The sequence below is a fragment of the Triturus cristatus genome, chromosome 9, assembly GCF_964204655.1.
Source record: "Triturus cristatus chromosome 9, aTriCri1.1, whole genome shotgun sequence".
NCBI classification, from domain to species: Eukaryota; Metazoa; Chordata; class Amphibia; order Caudata; family Salamandridae; genus Triturus; species Triturus cristatus.
The window spans coordinates 199,991,871-200,016,340 of NC_140592.1; the positions used below are offsets into that span (position 1 = coordinate 199,991,871).

Below are 24,470 nucleotides of genomic sequence, written 5' to 3' on the forward strand. Positions count from 1 at the left end.
TTGCCATCAACTTCGTTCTCTGTAATTTCCTTGGCTGCCTGAACACGTTCTGTAGCTCTATGGGGCCCCCATCCTCACTACCACTAGCTTAATCACTGTCTAGAACCACTACAAACATTCCTGTCACTCGTTTATCTTCACCTAAATTAGTGAGGATGCATGTTTTACACACCGCTGGAGTTCTATGTGTCGAGCTCGATGGACGGGGGGGGGTCAAAATCCTGGGAACCCTTGCATCAGACTAAGGTTGCTCTGTAACTGCCGGGCCTGCTGGCCTGCTAGTCTCTTATGCCTGGGCCTAACCACTCATTGTTCGGTGGGAGGCCCGCTGACTTCTTCTACTGGCAGATTAGTGATTCCTAATGTGAGTATAGCAGGTGAGAGCACCTTCATACCTGCATATGGTGGGGGAGGTGCTTACACTGTGCTTGCTATCTGTGATGCAGAAATGTCGATCTGGGCTTCATCGAAGATGCCCCACAATTCTAATAATGCCTCCCTCTTATCTTTCTGTTGACCTGTGTATTTGGTTAATATGTATGGTTTAATGGTGTCTCCATGATAAGTTTGGTAATTTTAGAGGACAAGATGCTGTTAGCTTTTTTGTTTTAGGGACTCTCTGGCTTCAAATTGAATTGCTGGGAAAATATACACGGGGTTACTGCTTCTAATTATGTCACTATGAGCTCAGAGTTATGAACAGAGGCATCAACAATCCAACATGACCATTTCATTAACACAAATAACAATCATAATAAGGGTTGCAACATAGAAAAGTTAATGTTTGTCAATAAAAACAGCATCTGAATGATACGGACTCCTGACACCAAATACGGTTTGTGAGAAATAGCAGCATCTTCATATGGAAACATTGGGTCATCGACAAAACACAATACTTAGGACAAAACACAGTTTGCAGTAAATACCAATACCACAACATCACACAAATACCTTATATCAATAAACGCACCCTGTATCACACCCAGGGGTCAAGCGTACCATCTGTATCATGCCCAGGGGTCCAAACGACCAACACCTAAAAACTGACAGAGATAAAATGATGACTTTGTCAAAAGCTTCCTTAGCTAGCTCCTAGTTCATGCTATCCAGTGACCAGGGGAAGCTGTGCATGGTATACGGGATTGAGTGAGCCTGATAGTCTGCCAATATTGGTTCCAGGACAAATATAACAGTTTGTGGAATAAAGGAATAACTTGGGAACTACAGATCCCTCTTGGCCAAACACCTCATCTTTTTCCCTCGATGTCTGAATTGCACCCTGTATCCCTCCCAGGGAATAGGGTACCATTTGTGTCATGCCCAGCAGTCCAAGCATACTGGCTGTGTCACCCAGTTGAAAAATAGTACCATCTGTTTTACGCCCAGCGGTCCAATGAACAACACCTCTCACTTCTTATAGATACGAATGGCGTTGAGAAACCGCTGGCACTGAGAAACTCTTTCAGGCTAAAAAATAAGATTTAGGTGTCAACTCCGACAATAAAAACAATAAATATTCATCTTTCCTAGCATGCTGATTTTCAAAAAAAGGTGACGTGTGGGATTGCCTCAGAGGCCACATCAGCCAGGACATATACAATAGGATAATGCCAGATATCTATTAGTGGCAAGGAGCTCAGGTTATCTTTTGACGCTTCTTCCTAGTTTGCCAAATGCCACATGATTTAATAAGGTTCTGATGCAGTTTCTAACCCTCTCTGATGGCTACTTCAGGACGAACCTCCACCCCGTAGATTCAGCAGAACTTCCAATCAATTGCGATGTCTGTTTGTCTTCCTTGTTGAGCAAATGTGAATATGTCCGGGTGGGGCTCCTTTTGTTTTTTTGGATTTCAGTAAGGTTCAAGGTACCAGTCAGCTCCTTGCTGGCTCACCAAAATGTTGCTTGAACATGAAATACCTTGAAAAAACAAGAGATAAGAGGTGTTTGGCAAAACTGGAACAGTTTGTTTAATTAACAGTGTACCCAGGAGCACAGGCATAGGGTCTGAGGACTGTCTCAATTTACGATCGGTCTAACATAGACTTTTATACAGTTCATTGAATGCAAGAAAACAGTTCAGGCAATCATTTTTTGGTAAGGAATGTGTACCTCTGTCTGGAGCCATAAATGATTTCACTGGATGAGAAATCCAGGTGGGGCCTGTCTTTGATGGACACAGTACAGCCAGTGGGTAACGTGTCCAGATTTTCAGTATTGGAAGCTATTGATCACTGTGAATACTGTGTATGCTGTGTCCTGATTGGCCAATTGTTCCTAACTTCATGTGTCATATGACTCTATGGTTTTGGGAATGTGTGCGCCCCTCTGGCCATGTGTGCCTTATTGGGGCCAATCTTCTTTCACAGTCGTGGTGTCCTTGCGCCTATCTGTGCGATACTCCTACTCGATCTCTCTGCCGCCTTTGATACGGTCCACCATGTGCTCCATAGGAAACGCCTGCATGCGCTGGGCTTCAGGAGCATGGCACTATCACTGCTAAGCTCTTTTCTTGAAAACAAGCGACAGTGGGTTGAGATGGGAGGGGTAAAATCCAATCCCTTCTCTCTCCCATGTGGGGTGCCACAGGGCTTGGTGCTTAGTCCTACGCTTTTTAATATATATGTCACCCCTCTGGTACAGCTTATTGTGAGTTTTGGCTTGTCCATGCACTCTTACGCTGATGAAACACAGATTGTGGTGTCGGAATCATCGCAGGTTGAAAATGATGCCACCAAATCCCGCAGCTGCATGTCCGCTGTGGCAGGGTGGATGGAGGATAACTGTCTAAAGCTAAACTCCAGGGAAACAGAGGTATTCCTTTTTGGGGATGAAACCTCCTTCTGGAACGCATCTTGGTGGCCCCAGGAGTTGGGGGGATCTACCAAAGCCAGTTTCAAAGGCTAAAAATTTGGGAGTAATTTTTGACACCAAGCTATGGTTCACTGCTTAGATTAACACAGTAAAAGACACAAGATGATGGATGGAATGTTGCACATTGGCAAAACATTCACCCCCAGTCACAGATCTGGGTTTACTCCATCGTTATTTTGCTCACCACGCCACCCCAGTTCAGACATGGCCATATGCAAATCAGTCTTGACCCTGTGCCTCATGGGAACAGTCCAGCCCGATCTGCCAAGCCATGTCTTCCCTGGACCGGAATCAAGCATCCCAGGACCGGTTTCGGGGTTTAACCCCTCTTCAGCCGGGATAGCTTGACTCCAGTGGCGTAGTGAGCACGGGACCCACGTCTGGGCATACGCTTCCCACATAGGGCGAACAGTAAAACACACAAGATGATGGGCGGAATGTTGCACATTGGCAAAACATTCACCCCCAGTCACAGATCTGGGTTTAATCCATTGTTATTTTGCTCACCACGCCACCCCAGTTCATACATGGCCATATGCAAATCAGTCTTGACCCTGTGCCTCATGGGAACAGTCCAGCCCGAACTGCCAAGCCATGTCTTTCCTGGAACGGAATCAAGCATCCTAGGACCGGTTTCGGGGTTTCACCCCTCTTCAGCGAGGATAGCCTGACTCCAGTGGCGTAGTGAGCACGGGACCCACGTCTGGGCATACCCTTCCCACATAGGGCGAGCAGCAAAACACACAAGATGATGGACGGAATGTTGCACATTGGCAAAACATTCACCCCCAGTCACAGATCTGGGTTTAATCCATTGTTATTTTGCTCACCACGCCACTCCAGTTCAGACATGGCCATATGCAAATCAGACTTGACCCTGTGCCTCATGGGAACAGTCCAGCCCGAACTGCCAAGCCAAGTCTTCCCTGGACCGGAATCAAGCATCCTAGGACTGGTTTCGGGGTTTCACCCCTCTTCAGCCAGAATAGCTTGACTCCAGTGGCGTAGTGAGCACGGGACCCACGTCTGGGCATACCCTTCCCACCTAGGGTGAACAGCAAAACACACAAGATGATGGACGGAATGTTGCACATTGGCAAAACATTCACCCCCAGTCACAGGTCTGGGTTTAATCCATCGTTATTTTGCTCACCACGCCACCCCAGTTCAGACATGGCCATATGCAAATCAGACTTGACCCTGTGCCTCATGGGAACAGTCCAGCCCGAACTGCCAAGCCATGTCTTCCCTGGACCGGAATCAAGCATCCTAGGACTGGTTTCGAGGTTTCACCCCTCTTCAGCCAGGAAAGCTTGACTCCAGTGGCGTAGTGAGCACGGGACCCACGTCTGGGCATACCCTTCCCACATAGGGCGTACAGTAAAACACACAAGATGATGGACGGAATGTTGCACATTGGCAAAACATTCACCCCCAGTCACAGATCTGGGTTTAATCCATCGTTATTTTGCTCACCACGCCACCCCAGTTCACACATGGCCAGTGACCTCCGGGGGCTGTTTTCTGTTACGGATTCTAAAAAAAATACATATTATAAATACAAGTATACCATTCTAATTGTTATTGTCATTTCAAATAGACATGCTCATGGATAAGAACTAATCTTTTTATTGTCAAACTAATCTAGAGAAATCCATTCACGTGGATGTTTTTTTTTTAGTTCATGGCCATCCCTGAGCTAAATCTAGCAATACTTGATTAGCCATCATTTAATTTATATATTTTCAGCTGCCTAGTAATTTGTCATTGTCAAGTCATCTTCAAAAGTACATCATTTAAAAAATGACACATCTAATGTCATTAAGAATTAATAGACTAAAGTTACCTACCGAAAATAAAGCTCTAATATGTAGTTCTGAGTATTAACTACAGTGTTCCTAACATATAATGATTTGAGTTGTAATAACAGTTATTTAAATAAATCTGCTCCAAAAAGTAGAGTGAAGTCATGGTATTACTCTATATAATACGTGGTGGAGAGTAATCTTACTATTAATATTAGTAAATCATTGTTATATTACATGGACTTTCCGGTGTCAGAACTAGCCTGTAATAAGAAAAATGACAACACTACTTGTTTGTCATAACCTATTACAAAAACATAGAGCGTAATGACGCAGGCTTGCTACGTATCGGCTTGCTACGTATCTGCTGCTGCTGTTTTGAGATTCTCGTTCTCCCAGCCCTCTCACCGACCTATCCTGCGGATGAAAGCATTGGTAGATTCTCGAAGGCACGGCAGCTTCTGCTGGCTCACTTTGATTTGGGGTGATGGGGGGGCTCTCTTCCCAGGCTACAGACTGCCTACTCCGTGCTGCCTGCCCTCTCAGCATTGCTACAGATGCAAGTAAGCCAGTGTGAAGGGAGCATTACCAAAAAGCGAGTCACTGCTTTCAGTTTATACCAGGCAATAAGTGTGAACAGTCGTTCTCCTATTTTTATGTGCATTATTGGACTTGTTATCATACATTTTCAAATTAAGAAAGAATTGCAAGTTTTAAATGTCCTGTATTAACAGAATTGTATAAGTAACTTGTCCTTGAAATGGGGAAACTTGTAAGATATTTGGAAGGATGCAAGCACTCACCTATTACGTGGGATAATTGCACTGCAAGTCACTCTGGAATTACATGACCCTATAAATACATTTGGTTGATGCCTTTGTCTCTCAATATGATGCATAAACACCAGGGGGGGGGGATATGTACAAGGAAGTGGAGGAGAGAGGTGTTAGCCTTCCTGGCTTAACGCCTATCTCCTCCACTTCTGAAACACAAGGCTGCACCATATTTACAAGAATGTGGTGCAGCCTTGCGTTTTATCCTCTGTGATGGCGCTAAGTTTAGCGACTTAGCGCCAATGCAGGCCCCCTGGCATCAGAGTACAAGGGTGTCTGCATGCGGGGGAGGATTGTTTATGTGTAGGAAGGTGTCACTTCCTGCACATAAACAATCCTAGAAATGCCATTCTGTCACATTCATGCGCGCTGCTTCATGCAGCACACATGAAAGTGACAAAATGGCATTTTTAAAAAGTTAAAAAGGCAGCACACATGGAAAAAGCAAAAATGAGGAGAAATAATGCATTTCTTTTCGTTTCGCCATCTTAAAACCAGTTTTTACCTGGTTTTAATTTTGGCGCTGACTCCTATGTACGCCACCCTTGTACTTAGGGGCCAGCGTCAAAATGAATGGGTGTTGCAGTGGAACTCCCACCCCAACACCCACCCCTTTCACGCTAAGCCTAGAGTGAAAGAGGGCCTTATGTACAAGGCAGCGTTAAGCCACGTTAAGTGGCTTAACGCTGCCTTGTACATAAGGGCAGCCCCTATCGCCACCACAACGTCAATATAGGTGACATTGTGGTGGCAATAGGGGCTTGGACATATGCCCCCCCGGTTTGCTTGCGGTGTCTTTATAATGTACTGCTGTGGATACATTATTCCAAACATAATGCATGAAGAACTGTATAAAGTCATATTTCTAATTCTCCTTTTGGCACAATCTCTATTTCAGATGTGAAACCCTAGAACAGTGCAAAAAACATATACAAACACAATAGAAGAATACTTATACTAATTAACATATTTAAAAATATCCACACCAAAATAGAAATAATACATGCATTTTTGACAAAGATACCAACTCTGCATGATAGATTACAAAAAACATTTTTGACACAATACATGATGTAATAATACCATACATAATCTTTATGATACATTAAACACCGACTAAATACAGTACAAGACTAGGACAAAAACGTTCAACCTGTTATCGTCAATAGACACGTTGTGAACTTTAACATGCCTTTTAGAAATAGCAAAAGCGACAACGGAGACAAATGTTATGTGCACATTATGAATGCATCAGTACAGAAGCAATTTATAGTTACTTATGAAAGGCCATATACATTTCCCTCTACTGTGAACGTTTTCAAGATGGACTATGAGTAAATGGTCACTAGTTTTTTCTTTCAAGGGCAAAATGTACAACAGCTGACAGAGTGTTGGCCATAACTATTGATTTCGACAGTGAGGATGCTAACATCTCGATTGCTTAGATTTTATTAAACCTCTCTGCAGGCTTCAATACTGTGAGCCACTATGAGACGCTACCCAGGCGTCCGACCGAGGCACTGCAGGATCAGTTGTTCTCTGTTGCTTCTCGAATTTTTATCAAAGAGAATATACAAGATATACTTGCTTCCTTTTACCTTGTCAACCAGAATTTGCTCGTGTGGTATCCCACAATGTTCTACTTTGTCTCATTTGTTATGTTGCCCTTTCATGGTTCCACTGGCCCATCTTATCCATTTTTTGTGTTCAGTCTTTTCTTTAATGCTGAAAATACCCAGATCTTTCTTGGAATTATCAGTCATGGTCTTCTCACTGCAGGTCATCCTCATGGCTTCCTTTCCAAACTATTTATTTGGATCAATGCTAACCACATGAAGCTATGCAGTAACTAAACAGAGATCCTCTGCCCTCTTACACCTTCATTGTTTTGGGAACTGACATTTTGGCCGAGCAATTCTAGCCGCAACGCCCCCTTCTGTGGCCCGCTGTAAAAAGCAGAAGTAGATCCTAGGTCCCTGTGCGAGCAAGACTCTTCAGATGTGTAGGCCTGTTTTTTCAGCTTCACTCTTTGAGGCATATTGTCTATCTCTTCGCCCTCTCTCAGAAACTGAAGACATTGAAAGCTTTTGTCTCCTCCTGCCTCAACTATTGCAATTCTATCTATTTTGAACAACTGGTCTTGAAGATCGATAAGTTGCAGTTAGTCCAGATCTTTTCCACCGGGATTGCTTCACTCCCAGGTTCACATCTCTTCATCCCTTCCATTTTTGTACTAGCATGTGGTCAAACAGCAGATCATTTTCAAATCTGTGTTTCTAGTCCATAAGGCTATTTACTCCCATGTTCCCTCCCCTGTTCAGTTGATACTGCTCCACTTTGCACCTAGGATCTGCCAAGAAAAACCTGTTGGTGGATCCTAATTTCTCTTGTAAAACTCTGGGAAAAAGGGCCCTTTCTTTTGCTGTGGCTTCCCATTGGAATAAGGTAAACAAATGTTTTTTTGTATGGTCACCCCTAATTTTTCTGGACTGATGCTGCTCATTTTTTGACTCTTCGCAATGGGGCATTGTTAACCAGTCCTCAGTGCATGCGCTGTGACCCCTAAAGCATGCTAAAAGGAGCTATTCTCTGGAATAGTATTTAAGTTACCACAAATTCATATTATATGGTATAAAAGTGTGTCCAGGGCCCTTTAAGTTAAATGTTAGTAGTGGAATGCAGCACATATTTTGCCACCACTAAAGTAACTCTGTAAAGCATGTCTTTAGGCTTACCCTTGATACTGTTAATTCGACGTGGCAAAAAGTCTCCTTCTTTATGCCAGGCCTAAGCCTTCTGTTTTAAAAGTCACCACTAGAGTAGGCCTTTGTTGCTCGAATATTAATTTAAGTCAAGAGGTGTTTTGAAAAACAGGAACAGTGGGTTTAATCAAACACTATGACCAGGAGTGCATCATACAAAAACAGGTCTGAGGGCTGACTCAAAGTACAATCGAGTAATTTTGAATGTCTTTTTATAAATTTCTTGGAGAATCATAAAACAATTCATAGATCCTGTTTAAGGGGTGGAATGTGGGTCTTGTCATGAAGCCATATATTACTCCCACCTGATGCCAAATGCATTTGGGTCTCGACCTTTCATGGACACAATGAGGGCCAGTGGGTAACATGTCCAGATATATGGCATGGGGAGTGTGTGATCACTGCATGCGTATTGTGTGCTGTGTCCTGATTGGCTGAGTGTTCTTAACTTCATGTGCCATCTAACTTTATGGCATTTTGGGAACTCATGCCCCTCCAGTCATGTGCATTTTTTTAAGCCTATCTCCTAGGACCGTTGTAGTGTCACTGCCTATCTGTGGGACTAATCTGGGTTTTCCTGTTCGCATGTTTGTTCTTCTGGTTACGTGCCACCCCACCTTTGATCTGTCAATCACTAGCCTGATGCCTTAGGTGCATGCCTGACTGACCGCGTATTTTTGACTCAGGGTTGATGGAGTGGTCATATGGGGGATTTCAACAACAGTGATTCGATTTTGTTTTTGTACATTCATGTATCATTGCGTACCTCAACATCAATATTAACACCTTAAATACCCAAGAGATAGAGTATCAGGTAAATAATGTGTAGGGCATGTATACTTATGTTGTCCAAGTCCGGGCACTGAAAGATCTATAAAGTCGATTTACACTATTGTAAGCCCGTTTCTCGACTCCAAGGTTCAGTTGGCTTGCTTTCCATTGAGCTACTGACACAGAAAAACTGCAAGAGGCCTACTTTCCTGAAGAGCCTAGTTCACCAGTTACAAATGGATCAGATCTGAACCTTGCTGGTGGCTTCCACTGAAGTGAGCATAGCTCACCAGTTTCAACTGGATTGGACTTGAACCTTGCTGGTGGCTTCTACTGAAGTGAGTCCTGACCTCCTAAGTGCTGTCCCTAAGGTTCTAAAGCCCTTTGATAAGTGGCATAGTGTACTCCTCCTGCCTAACCTTAAAGCTGGGACTTGGACACTTTCAAGATGTTTTGCCTGGGGAATGGTCCATGGATGGGGACCAACATGCCAAGTTGATCTGCTGAGAGTGCATGACCTGAGGGCCTCACTTCCCTGCAGCCTTTGCCGCATTCTTTGTCAGAATCCGTAGACACCAGCACTACTTCCACTCCATTCTGCAGCTTCTCTATGCCTCAACATGAACGATATCAATGCTAATGCCCTCCAGAGCATGGAGACCCCAAACGTTTCCCACCTTTATCAATGACTGCATTGACACCCTGTCTACCTGCAACCCATAGCAGTTGAACCCTGCTGTGGCCTCCGCCTGCTGTCTTCGATGGAGACAAACCCATTGACAACCCATGTACGGTTTCTCAGCAGGTAACTCCTAACTGGGATGACCTGGTCTTTATTGCAGCCAGTGATCGACGGCGGTCAGCCTTAAATTTGAATTTGCCCTACTCTCCCATGACAAATTGCCTGCTTTGCACTTTTTAGCATTGAAATTTAATTCAGTTGCACATTTTTTCTCAAGTTCCCTGTTATTTTTGTCATTTAAGTGTAATTTTGCTCAATAAAATATATTCTATGTTTATAAAAAGCCAGTTTCTGCATTCATCAGAGACCATTGCAAGGGCTGTATCTATAACAAAAATTTGCATTTTGACGTGCATGGAATTTATAAAAATGATGGATTGCACTTTACGGACGAAGGCCACAGGGTGTTCCTAAGTAACCTGAAACTCTGCATCCGGCCTTATGTGTAGTTCTCATATACACACAATCAACACAAAGGCTCTTGTCAGAGCCAACCGGGTACCCACAATATTGTAAATTTTCTTTAAAACAATCCTTTTTTTAGTTTCTGGGAATCTTTGCACCGATGTCGCAATGGTTGCGGATACTTCGTGAGAACAGAAAACAAAGGCAGTCATTCAATGGCCACCAACACAATCCAAAAATAAGAAATAAAAAAATCCATTCTAAACATTGCACTACACAAATTTCTATATACATGCTTCTTTTCAAACTCATGTTTTGGTACTAAGTTTCTTTAAAATCCATCTACAAGACCTATTCTCTGTTTTCGTGGTTTTTCGGGAAGTCACGACGTCGCCGTTAACCGCAACGATTGTGACTTTTACATAAAGTGAGAAACACATAGATGCACACATATTACAGTATTTTACACACTAGGGGTTTATTACTATACACTTCAAACTCATGTTTTCTAGTGTATTTCTAGAACAACCATCTCTAAAACCTCTTTTCAGTTTTCGCAGTTAGGCCGAGATCACGATGATGTCGATCATCGCGATCCCCAGGGTTACATCGCTAAAATGGAATGCAAAAACAATAAATCAATAGCCACCACCACATTAAAAAATTATAACTACATAATTAATTCTACCCATCAGAGTAGATAACTCACTATCTAAATAACTCTATAAAAAAAGTATCAGAATCTCAATATCTCCATAGCAATGCACCAAAGGATATATTCACCAAGGTAAAACATTTGCAAGTAACTTACATGTGTATTTTCACTATTACACTTTTTGGTAAATTCACATCTTTGAACTATTTCTTCCAATTAAATTTAAAGTTACTACAAAGTCTGTATTTACATGCCTCCTCTCACTGAATTCAGGGCGTGGAGTCTGAAAAAACATACAATTGAATGGTTACCAATAGTGAATTTGCAACCACATTTTACGTTGCACACACTTTGAGGTGGCTGTCTCTGTACACTTTGTCAAACCTCCTCTATCAGAGCAGAGACCTTTGCACACTTTGCGTAACATCTGCTTTTGTGGTAGAGACCTCTGCATGCAAGGGAACAGGAAATGATATAACCCAAAAACAGTCCTATAGACCTGACACCCATGCATTTCCAACAATATATGTACTACTCACCCCACAAGGTTTGTTTCATTCCTTTTCAACTTTTTTAGCCTGATTTTTACAGAGAAGTGACTTCCCTTATGGTTAAGTGTGTTATTAAACTCTGCAAACAACTACATGGAATGTCTCCATTCACCCTCGATAAGAAACAGAAAACAGCCATATGGCAAGAGGTGACACTCTCTATTAATGCATTGGGGAAGAGACCCGCACCATGGGGGACAGCAAATAAAAATGGAAGCATGAGAGGAGGCAGTTGATGGAGAAGTTCTCCAGGATTCAGCTGGCTGCCAAACTGCCTGGAGAGCCAATCTGGATCCCACCTCACTTCTTTACGGGCTGCCCGTTACAGACAGCACTAATATAGGGTTTTCTCTCTCTATCGCTCTCTATTTCTCTTTCTCTCTTTCTCTCTCTTTCTCTCTCTCTCTCTTTCTCCCTCTCTCTCTACAAGTGAGCCTACTATATCTCACCGATATCTCTCCTTCACACGTACCTGCATTGTTTGTCAAAAATCACATATATACTACTCTAAACACACTAACACAATCCCTGTCTGTTACTACTACTTTTATATTTAGAGTTGTTATTTCTTTTTCATGTATTGCATATTCTAGCAGCTTGGTAGCTTCAGCTTGGCAGGAGTCATGATAGCAGCAGCACACAACAGGTCTAGCAATGTGTCCCATCTAAACACACAGGCATGAACTTAAGCTTAGATTCTTATTAGCTCACAAGAGGCTACTTATATCATGTGTTTCATTAGATCCTAATAGTATATGTGTTAATATTTGTTTGAAGGTATTTGCATTGTAATGTAATATAACCTAGCCAATTATACTGTGACACAGTTATATATTCTGAATGTTCTTTTAATCTGTTCATGGCTGTGAGAAATTGTGTTGTTGTTTGACTGGATTGAGAGCTCTGGTCAAGCAATAGTCACAATCCATCGAAGGGTGAAACATAAAAAGTCACTGCCTGCATTGGCGCTAGGCTTCCAAAACACAGAGGGAAAGAGCAGGAATGGGCTGTATCGCATAGATATGGTGCATTCCTGCACTTTCACTTTGACACAGGGCAGAGCAACAAGGTGACTTGCTGCACTGTGCCAAATACCCATAAATGTGCCCTTTAGTGTATTTTTTAAGTTAACAATCTTCAGTCGGACGAGGCAGTAGGCTGTAACTGAAGACAGTTCAAGGAGTGCCGATACCCCTTTGCCAAAGTTTCAATGAACAGGATTTACTGCCGGGGAGGAGAACATAGTGGGAGCAGCCGCAAAGTCAGACTGACCGGCAATGTTCCTTGGGTGGATAGACGAGCAGATAAATCCCCGTCTCCAATCGCATCTCAGAGCAGTTTTTAGCCAAAAATGTTATATCCTCAATTATGGTGTTAGGCTATCTCAGCACCTTTAGCACCACCACCAAGGGTCCTGGACTGGTGGGACACCACTTACAGGTTCAGGATGCTCTCAGGTTGGGTTCAGATGTGGTTTCAAGATGGTGGAATCCTTTTGTGTCCCTTTAGCTTCAAACAGGAGTCCAGTAAACTAGCCCTTGGAGTCACTGTGGTAGTCCTGGGTTCAGGTGAAGATGCAGGGCTCGAACAGCAGGGCTGGCCTCTGATGGTTCAAGACAGGCTTCAGTCAGCAAAGCACTCCTTCTAGGTACATTAAAACAGTCTTGCAGAGTGTACAGCAGATCATAGCAGCAAGCAGTCCTCTGAGAATCCTTATGCAGGTCCAGGAGTGAAATGAAGAGTAGATCTGGGAGCTCTATGGTTATACCCATCTCTGCCTTTGAAGTTGGAAGAAGTTTCTAGAGGTTTCGACTTTGAAGGGCATGGATTTTCCAAACTCCTCTGTTCTGGCTCCAAGCTGACTGCAGTGACATTTGGAGGTGGTAGACCCTATGTGTTTGCCTTTGCAAAGTTGCTAACCCCAAGAGTCGTGTGGCTGGCTGCCTCTGCTTTTAATCTTTGGATATTTCGATTTTTTATTTCTTTTTTCATCAAAGGTTGGCGGATCTTAAACACCATTTTCTCCAACCACAGACAATTGGGGAAAGTATGTGTTTTTTATTTCCCAGATGGTATTTTTAAGATGTTCGAAAAACCCTGCTTCTGCCCAAGTATACAGCAGATCTTCTTGGTATTTTGCCAGCTGCAGGTCTCATTCAAGCCTACTTGAAAGTTACATCACCAGCCTGACCCCAACATTGCACCCGCAGCCTGGCGGACCCTAGCGGCCTAACACTACACACGGTGGTCCGCAACTCCAAACACAGCTCAGTTTCTTTTCATCTGGCAAGGACAACGCTGCAGAGTTCATAGTGAGTAGCTGATCACCCACCTGCTTCCTCTCCATTACTTTGCCTCATCTTCCTGTGTAAGAGGAAACACCGCCACTTCTACCCCACTGTATCGGCAATATAAATTACATTCAACGTGTCCGAACTGTCTGTTGCCCACTATGAATCATGGCTTCATTTCTGTTGAGCCTAATTAATTTTTATGGGAGAGGGAGAGGGAGAGGGATATAGGCGGCACCCCGTCTGATCCTAAAATAGCGGCTGTTTCTCCCCCTTATATCTATATCGCGGCAATACTCTCCTCCTCTGGAGGCGAGCGGTCACTTGCTCTGGCCTCTAGCTGCTCCATTGCTCAACAAACACCCCCCTTTGAGCGAAAGGTAATAATGGGTCCAGCTGAATGTAACACCAAGGTAAAAATTCCCTTGACTGACCCCAAGATGGCTGCCACAGTAGTGCCTATCATGTAGTGCTACTACTCTGGGACAGAAACTGGACTTCGACCTGACCTTGAGCCTATCCCTCATCATGCTTACCCTTCAGGACTTATACCTTGTTGAACTTTCCTCTGACAGTGAAGACCTAACTTTCTGGCTGATGCCCGGTGGAGCTACCTGATAGCTAAAGAGGAGCTGGGTCGTGGACTTTCCCCTCGGCCGTTACCTACCCAGCCGGACTTTGGGCAGACTTTCCTTTGTCTCTCTGTCGTATCTCCCTCCATCTCCTTCACCCTACCCCTCTACGCTCCATTCATCTTGTCTTCTATGATCTTTAAATATTTTTCTGTGGAGACCTAGCTACTTGGCTGATGCCCTGTGGAGCTACCTGATAGCTATTGTGGAGATGGGCTGTGGACTTGCCCCTCGGCCGTCACCAACCCAGTCGCACATTGGGCAGAATTTCTTTCGTCTCTCTGCTTTATCTCCCTCCCATTACTCTTTTACATTACCCCCTTACCCTTCTACACCCCATGAACCAACTGATGTAACTTGTAACTGATGTATCTTCTGTAACAATGTGTAACTTGTAACCTATGTAACTTTCTTCATGTAAAGCGCTCTGATACCTACGGGTCTAGTCAGCACTATATAAAACTCAAGTAAATAAATAAAAATAAAAAAAGGTAAAGCACAGCTTATGTAGTTGCAATTGGGGCTGTGCTCAGCTCCACCCCCATCCTTCCAGCTGATGGCATATTCAGGCACACTTAATTCCTCCAGTGTGTGGCTGTTTGGGGGAAATTCAAAAACTGTAACTGTCAGTTACATCTAGTCATATGAAAAAAGATAATCCACAGGTGCTAAAGAGCTTTAGGTAGGGAAACGGCCACTTTCTAAAAGTGGATTTTTTAAAACTGTAATGTAAAATCTGACTTTACCATTAAAGGGGACTTTTGAGTACAATTCAATAGGTACCAAACATGAAATGCTTTAATAAATATAATAAGGCAACTCAATGTTATCCAATGGCACAGGTATGCCTCACATTAGTGAAAAATGAATTTGTGTGTTTTTCATTACCAGGACATGTAAAAGATAAAAGTATATGTGCACCCTCTTAATTACAAGGCACCCCACCCTCTTGACTACCTAGGGCCTACCTTATAAATGACCTATATGCACTAAAAAGGGAGTTTAAGGATTGGGAAGGGGGTTATATTACAAAGTTGAAGTGACAGTTTAAAAGACCATTCAGGATGCAAGAGGCAGGCCTTTAACATGTTTTAGGGATTACTTAAGTGGGTGGCACAATAAGTGCTTCAGGTACAACAGGCACTGGCTATATGATATACCACTCTACAAGGGACTCACAAGCAAATTAAATATACCAATCAGGTGTAAACTAAATGAACCATGTTTAGGACAGAGAGCAATTTAGCACTGGCCAGCAGTGGTAAAGTGCACAAGGTCCTTAGTCCAACAGAAATACATTCTGCAAAAAAGTGGAAGGTAAAAGCAAAATGTCTGGTGGTTACCCCTCAGAGAGGGCCAGGTCCATCAATGGCCATGTGATGTTATCCAAACAGCATGCAACAACTTCTGGTTTTAGCAGTGCTCCAAAACCAAGACTCAAACACCCAAAAGGTGATAGAAGGATGCTTTCAATAAGTCTAACACGGGCAAATGTTCAGGGTAGAATTCCAACCCATTATTCTGTTGCCCACCATGCCAACTCAGACTAGACCTAGCCATATGAAAATTAGCCTTGACACTGCTCAAATAGGAATAATCCAGCCCAAATTGCCAAGTGGTATCCTCTCTGAAATGGAACACAAACAGCACAAGACTTGTTTCACCCTGATTGGGACTCTTCAATTTAGTGTAGCTTGGTTGCAGTAGCACAGTGAGCAAGGGACTCACATCTGGGCACTCCATTTGCCATTTAGGGTAGCACATCAAGTAAAAATGGGTGATGGATGGATTCTTGCAATAAGTCTAACCCAGTGGGAAAATAAGTGATATGTCTCTTGTCAGGAGGCCACTGCAGCTTGCACCACCCATTGCCCCGAGAGCCGCCAATGACAGTAGTAACACAACTACTAACAATCAGACTCCCACATGTGTGACAATTCAAAATATTCCAGGCCCCAACCTATAGTAATAACTTGGGCTGCAGTATTAGTCATTTTTAATGTATATTGTAATAATAAACAACTATTACTCTGTTCATGTGTAAATTAAACAAACATCACCACCGCATGGGAGACTGTGAAATGTGCAATGTTGACAATTAAGTGCAGGTGCCAAGCACCAGAAACCACTGGCTCAAATTATGTACTGGCCTAACCCCTGCCAATTGCTTGGGCAGGATGGCATGGTGTGCAAAATAACAATTGACTTAGATCCGATCCCAAGTAATTGCAAGTGGTTGAGGTTAATTCAAGCATTCCATCTATCACTTTTTTGTATACTTTAATGAGTCGCCCCAAGCCAGGACTGACAGCACACAGCAGATGGATGGTAAGGATTGGTAAGTAACATATCTTCTCTTTTCTCTTTTGATCTAGCCCCTTTGTTTCTTATTGACATGGTGCCTCTATGTCTTTTGTTAGATATAACTATTGGCAACATGCCCAATATATCATGCGTTTGTGTTAGTTATGTTCTATTGTCTTATCAAATTGATCTTAGACTTGACAGTGTAAGTCTAGTAAGATATCAGTTACTCATTATCTCAACTTGCCAGAAAGAAAATGTTTGCCGTCTCCAAAGCAGTATTTTAATTCTTTATATGTGATCGTTTTATATGTTTTTGCATGACTTACTACCCTATGATTTATCTCAATCTGACCTGCTACCATCCATCAGTCAGATAAATCTGGGAACCTATGATTTTTCTTTCTGTATATCATCATTAGTCCATTAAATAGTGCACTGCCCTCACAGTTGTATAAAGTGATAGAAGTCAATTTATTTGTGTGGTTTCTTTTCCTTTCTTGTATGTATAAAATGTATTATTTATTCTCTAGAGGAAATATATAAAGCAATAATTTTAAAGGAACCAAGTTTAAATTAAGGGTGGGTGCAGTGCTCCGCTCCACACGCGGAGTGTGCGTAGTGCTGCCTACTTCCTCACAAACGCGCATGCGCGGGCACCCGCGCATGCGAATTTCTCCTGAGAAATGCGCATGTACGGGTGCCCGCACCGATTCGGAAGTGTTTTATTTTCCCAATTTTAAAAGACAAAGGTTTTTGCATGTTAGGACGGCCTTAACATATCTGCAGATGCTGAATAGCCCTTGGGAAATTTTTATTATCGCTAGCTTTTTAGTTGCAGCAGTTAGAGCAAGGAGAAAAAAAAAACATTAATGAGTCTTGATTTTTTTAATCATGATATGTTTTTCCCATCTTACAAGTATCTTACATCATAAGATTGTTTATTCTTCTGTGTAATATATTCTCCCTTTTATAATATGTATTTTATATTTGTCGTTGAACTTTTAGATCTGTATTTTATCAATGATGGATTTTGTGCTTTATTCTTTTTATGTGCTGGGTATTTTAACATGCTTTTATAATTTTGAATAATCGAATAAAGTGATTTTGACTGCTAGATAGAATTTTGGGATTTTAAATTCTTAACCTATTTATTTGTATGCACTAACATGAATTGTTGCAGATTCTGATGGCATCTACAGATAAGTATGATCCACCCATTTGATAAATTTGAGAAAAGCCCACATGGGGCATGGCTTGACACCAACACAAGATGGCAGCCTACTGAGGGAGGTTTGCGGCAGCTCGAACGGAGGGCCGGATTCTTATGCGGACTCACATCATCTTGCCGCATACAGATGGACGTTTCCGGCGCATGAAGGACCCTGGATTTCCTTCATTTTATTTTCGTGGCTTGGGTGAGCATCTCTCCCCTTTTCTTGGCGGCCGGAGTGTTTCCCTCCCCGGAAGGCGCCCGCCATTTTGTTTTCTCTAACGCGGTAACCCCCGTATAATAAGATAAGGGATCACTTCAAACTGTTCTAAATGCTCAACCAAGTTCCAATGTTTATTTGTTCAAGAGGCAAAACAGAGGAACATCTTTTTTCTGTTCATTGGAGGATAAAATATGAGGAGAAAATGTATACATAACAATATTGGTGAAATCTATTTGGCTCACATCATTTTTTTAATTCATGCAGAGCTGGTCTGAATGACTCTTTGTTGGTCTACTTGCCACTGATGTCGTTTGGTGAGCTGCTCAGCCCAACATTGATGTTTTAAGCAGTTCCAGGTGCTGTAGGTGGTGTACTGAGCCTCACATGTATTTTACGTCAAGCAGGAATGGACTTTGAATGAGCTACTCCCGGTGTGGCTTATAACTACTTTCTAATTTACTGGATTTGGTCTTTCCTCTCTCCAGGAGTTGTTAGTTGTACTTTCACTCAAAGACTTTCTTCTTTTGGTGGCTCTAACACCTCACTTATATCCCCCTACATTGCATCTACGCTTTTACCTTACATATTCACGCTGTTCAGATACTTTCAGCATCCTCAAATTCCGCTACTCACTTTATGGGGAGAACTAAATCTACTTGTCGTGTTACTGGCTCCTTTGTACCACTCGCATCTTTGGCTTATCACAACCCCTATTCTGTGCTTTCAATGAATATGGGGATCACTGAGAGTAATTCTTCTATTTCCAATAAGGATATTTTGCTGTCACCATCTAACACTACGCTTTCTGCCAACAAGCTAATTACTATATCGACCACTTTGTCTATATCGACTTCTGGAAAACGTATTAAAACGAATCCTCCTTCTCCTACTACATTCCCTCCTCCTATTACTAGGGCTATCCTTCTTGAAGAGATCCGAGCTCTTCGGACCTACATGGAGGAGACATTTTAGCCAGGTACAAAAAAGCCATAGTGGCTACTAAGGCAACGTACTTTGCGGACCTTATATCAAAAGCACCTAACAGTATGAAATGTGTTTTTAAATATTCTGAGAGATATTACTAACTCGGAATGTATTAGTAACAAGGTAACTCCCTCGCAGGAGCTATGTGACGGGCTGGCAGTCTTCTTTCATGATAAAATCAAAGGAATCATTGAGGGTTTGCAACCAGATTCCTTGTCAGGCACTAGTGTTGGGGTAGAGCCAATGCTAGTTAATCCATCTTGTTGCTTGGATATTGGAATAAAACTGCCAATGTCAGGACCTTGTCTTGACCACTGGGCCTCCCCCACAGAGGAGGAGTTTGTCAGGCTGGCCAAGGACATGTGCTCAGGATCACCGCTGGATCCTATCCTTCAGAAATTTTGGAAGGAACTGGGTTCTGAGAATTTTCCACAACTCTACTGGATTTGTATTCAATCACTCAGCAGTGGAGTGGTACCTTCCTGTTGGAAGGATGCGATGGTCTCAGCCCTTCTGAAGAAACCTTCTTTGGACCCCTCCTGCTATGGGAACTACAGACCTATCTCCCTGCTTCCTTTTCCGGTAAAGATAGTGGAGCGCCTGGTTAGTCAGGCGCTCTCTGGGTTCCTGGAGGGCAATAATAAGCTGGAGGAGAATCAATTTGGCTTCCGACCCGGGCACGGGACGGAGACCGCACAGGCTACTGTGTTAGACGGTCTTCGGACGCGTGCAGACAAGGGTCAATCTGCAACGTTGATACTGTTAGATCTGTCCGCCACATTCGATACGGTTAACCATGATATTCTATTGCAAAGGCTGGAGGAGGTGGGAGTCACAAATTTGGCCTTGAAGTGGCTTCGCTCTTATCTGTCAGGTAGACGGCAGGCAGTATTTCTGCCTCCGTATCAATCAGTTTTTCTGCCTAACGAACATGGTGTCCCTCAGGTCATATATGCGACCACTGGTGGAGATTATTAAAACTAATAACATCAGGGCAGTCAATTATACTGATGACACGCAACTGATTGTTTCCCTGGAGGGGGATCATGCGGACTCCCAAATAATGTTTCATAAATGTATGACCGAAATGGTGTCTTGGTTGAAAAACAATGCTCTGCAATTTAATAATGCCAAAACCGAGATTCTGCACTGTGCAGTGGGTAAAGTGCCGAAGATTTTGCCGTCTAATTTTTGGCATCTCCCCTTGGATAAACCTCTGGTCCCTGTGAAGACAGTGAGTAACCTGGGAGTCAGCTTCAATGAGAAGCTTAGCCTGGGGTCACATGTGAATAAAGTAGCCTCGAACTGCCATATGATCATCAGAGGCTTACGCAAGGTGTTACCACTTCTACCCTCTAAAGTTAGAGGTACAGTGGTCAGATGTACTATTCTTACTCGCCTGGACTACTGTAATGCCTTGCTGCTTGAGTCTCCTGGCTACTTGGTTCTGCGACTCCAACGTATCCTGGAAGCAGCAGCAAAGCTCGCCTTAATGAGACCTGGCAATGCATCAACTACTAAGGCATTAGCGGAGCTACACTGGCTCCCGGTGCGACAAAGAATCTTGTTTAAATCCTTGTGCACGTTTTTTAAAGCTCTTCATGGGCTCGGACCTAGACCACTGCAACGTAGGTTCAGCTGGTATGTACCCACACGCAGCTTGCGCTCCGCGGTAGCCAGACTAGCCAGGATTCCAAAGACAAAGAGATCTACTATGGGGGGGGGGGCGAGCGTTTAGCGTTGCAGCTGCTCGTCTGTGGAATAGTCTTCCATTGGAGTTGAGAAAGATTCAGGATTTGTTACAGTTCCGTAAGCTAATTAAGATCTGGCTTTTTCCCAGAGCATAATTTGCGGGTCCTGTCCACCTGCACTTGTGTTTAGCTTCTTTGCTGTGTCTTAAGCGCCAGGATGCCCGTAGGGTTACAGTGCGCTCAACAAATGAAAATACATACATACAAATAAAAGACTTCAAGTGCTAGATGACAAGTAGTCTACTATGGAGAACAAGGTTATACAGATTGAACAATGAGTAGAGTCTCTTCAGGTTGTGACAAACCAAATTCCTTCAATGAAAGCCGAGATCTTACCACTTAAGAAATATGTGGAAAATTTGGCGAATCGTAACAGGCGTAACAACTTATGCATTTATGGTCTGGCTGAAGGATTGGAAGGCACAGACGCCATTTTATTCTTCAAAACATTTCTTCCTCAGGTGCTTGGACTGCCTATTTCTCCTGTTCTAAACATTCAAAGAGCACATTGCTTAGGTCATATTTCAACCATGGCGGCTTCCTCAATCAGACCTAGAGGAGTGATCATATACTTCTTGGAGTATACAGATTTACTAAAAGTCCTGCAAGCAGCTAAACCCAAAGGTCGCATTTCATGGCATGGTTCCAATCTCTTCTTTGCTCAAGATTATGCCAAAGACACAGCGGACCGAAGGAAAGAATTCCTGGACATGAGACCAGCACTTCGCGCTCTTAATGCTTGATTTGGTCTATTTCATCTGTGTCTTTTTAAAGTGACATATAAGAATAGAACCTCGAATTACGACGATCCTTCTTTACTTCAATGATTCTTGGAACAGTGTGAAGAAGATGACATTGAATTATCTCGACAAGCTAGTTTTTAATTTTGTGCTGATGTTTATTTTTCATATGCTCAGTTGTTTTGACATTGTTATGTTATATCTCATCTAGTTCTGTTTTTCGTTCTCCTCTATGTTGTGTTCACCTAGTGTTTTCTCTCTGTATTAGGTACGGTATTGCTAATGTCTGACTTCATGTTGTCCTTCATTTTGTTTTTAAAAAAAATTTTATTAATTAATTTTTCTTACAAACAAAATATATGGCAGATCATAATTAACAGTTAACAGCAAATTTTAACAGAGCATAGCCCAAAAACAACAAAAGAAAAAAAAGAGCAATAAGTAGGATTAGAGAAATAAGAGGAGAAAGAGAAAAGGAGCAAAAAGGGAAACAAAAAAAAAACAAAAAAAAAAGCCTATGAAGACAAGTTCATCCTATCCGATCCATAAAATGGGCCCAGATATGTCACGTCCTTTTAATCTATATACTGCTGATTCCATATTATATATGGTCAGCAATCGGGCCCTCCAATTTATAAATGTAGGTGGGTCAGGGCTGATCCATTGGGAAGTAATACCCACTGTAAAAACAGACATAGCAATAAGCAAAAAGCCTTCTTCGGCTTTACTCCGCACTGCCAAATTTTGCATCTGATCGACCCCCAAGATCACTAAAGTGGGTGTTAAAGTCAGGGTTTTACCGGTTATCTGGACAAGAAAAGATTCAATATCTTGAATATATTGGACCAGTTTGGAGCAGGAATAAATCATGTGAATTGTGTCAGCAGCAAGGGTTCCACATCCGCTGCACGAATTCCCACGGTTACTGGACCATTTCGACATTTTCCCAGGAGTATAATATAAGTCAAATACTGACATGTAATGTTGGGACCTGAGACTGCCGGTTATTAAAGTCTGGTTAGCCAGCTCCAGAGAAATTGCCAGATCGGTGCCTTCTTGTCCAAATTTCCTATCCCACTTATCATTTTGGATACTTAAAGCATCAGGCAGGTCAGAGGAAAGTGTTTGGTAAATTAACCCAATCCTAGATCTTTTTCTCTATAAGCCCTACAAGCAGAATGTTCTCAAACTTAACTGCTCCTAAAGTTGCTACCTTCAACAAATAACTCCTAATTTGTAGGAACTTAAAGAAATGCCTAATGGGGAGCCCATATTTGTCTTGGAGATCAGAAAAAGAAGAAAATTGACCCTCAGAAAAGAAATCACCCAATACATTCATCTCTAGATTAACCCAACTAAAGGTGATCGAATCCAAAAAGATTGAGGGCAGTAGACCATACGACAGAAGGGGGGTATGCGTGTTTATATTTGGTATGCCAGATCGTCGTCGGACCTTTTTCCAAACAGAATACATTGATTGAATAACTTTGAATTTAATTTTCTTATAATAACTTGGTTCAACATTTCTGACCAAACAGTTACGTGCATCCTCCCCAAGTAAAGTTTCAAAAATTGTAGGTCTAGCAAATTCAGGCACCACTTCCTAACCTCCAAATAATAATAGTCACATTTGCTGTAAAAGTGTGGCCCAATGGTATAGCATTAAAGAAGGTAAGCCCCACCCGCCCCTTAATCTAGGAAGTATTAACCATTTAGAAGCCCTTCTGGCTTTGTGATAGCCCCAGAAAAATCTTAAACAAGCCCTTTCTGCACTAGCGATGAATTGCACTGGGAATTTGATAGGGATGGTCCTGAATAAGTATAGAAATTTCGGAAATATAGACATTTTTAAAACATTGGAGTGACCATGGAGTGAGAGGTGCAGGTGGTCTAATCTCTCAAGAGTCTGATTCACTTCTTGGATAATAGGTAATATATTGATTTCTGGTATCTTCTCTACTGAAGGAGTGATCTTAACCCCCAAATAAGTTGCAACTGAAGCTATTGGGAGTCCTACAGGCTTTGCAACATCTGAATGTATGACTTGAGTTTTGTCAACATTAAGACGATAGCCCGAAACTGCACCGAATTGCTTAGCTACATCATAGACTGCTGGGAGAGCCAGACAAACGTCCTTTGTGAACATGGCGACATCGTCCGCATAAGCTAAAGTTTTGTAAGCCACACCATTAACAGTGGCCGCCTGTATCAGTATATTGCTGTCCGAATTGCTCAAGAGAGGGTCAATATAAATTGAAAATAGAAGCGGAGAGCAGGGACACCCTTGACGGGTTCCTCTGCTAATCGGAAAGGAGCGCGACTCTTGTCCTGAGATATGGACGGAGGCCTCTGGGGAGATGTATAAAGCTTGTATGGCTGTGATAAACTCCTGTGGGAATCCCTTAATTTTTAGCAGTTGCCATAAGAAGCCCCAGGAGACCCTGTTGAACTCCTTTTCGGTGTCCAACAGGATCATTGCCAAAGTTTGTTTACAAACCTGAGCCCAATCGAATAATGCAATTGCCCGTCTGATATGATCTGTTGTATCGCGGCCAGGCACAAAGCCGTGCTGGCGAATAGAGACTAGGGGGGCAATAACCTTTCCTAATCTAAGTGTGATGATTTTAGCGTAGATTTTACTATCAGCACAGATTAGGGAGATTGGCCGATAAGACGAGGGACTGACCTCTGGCTTGTCTTTCTTTCTAAAGACTACGATGGTAGTCTTATGCCATGAGTCATGGGTCCTGCCATTCTGGGAAAGTGCAAACATGAATTCCAGCTCTACGAATAGAGTATGCCTAAATGTTCGATAGAATTCGAGTGGTAATGAATCAGGATCGGCAGCCTTACCCGCTGCCAGTGAGGCGATTAGGCACTTGGATATAGATTTACTATGTTTGCAGGAGACCCATGTTACCTGGAACAATCGTG

At 42.7% G+C, this 24,470-nt stretch overlaps 1 long non-coding RNA gene across 1 annotated transcript in view; it reads right to left on the minus strand.

Annotated features, from left to right (window-relative positions):
• Positions 1-225: 225 nt before the first annotated feature.
• Positions 226-24,470, minus strand: part of LOC146797619 (uncharacterized) — a 117,689-nt gene continuing 93,444 nt past the window's right edge. Inside the window, exon 3 of the long non-coding RNA XR_014969018.1 lies at positions 226-1,920. This is a non-coding gene — a long non-coding RNA (uncharacterized LOC146797619). The remainder of the gene's footprint in view (positions 1,921-24,470) is intronic.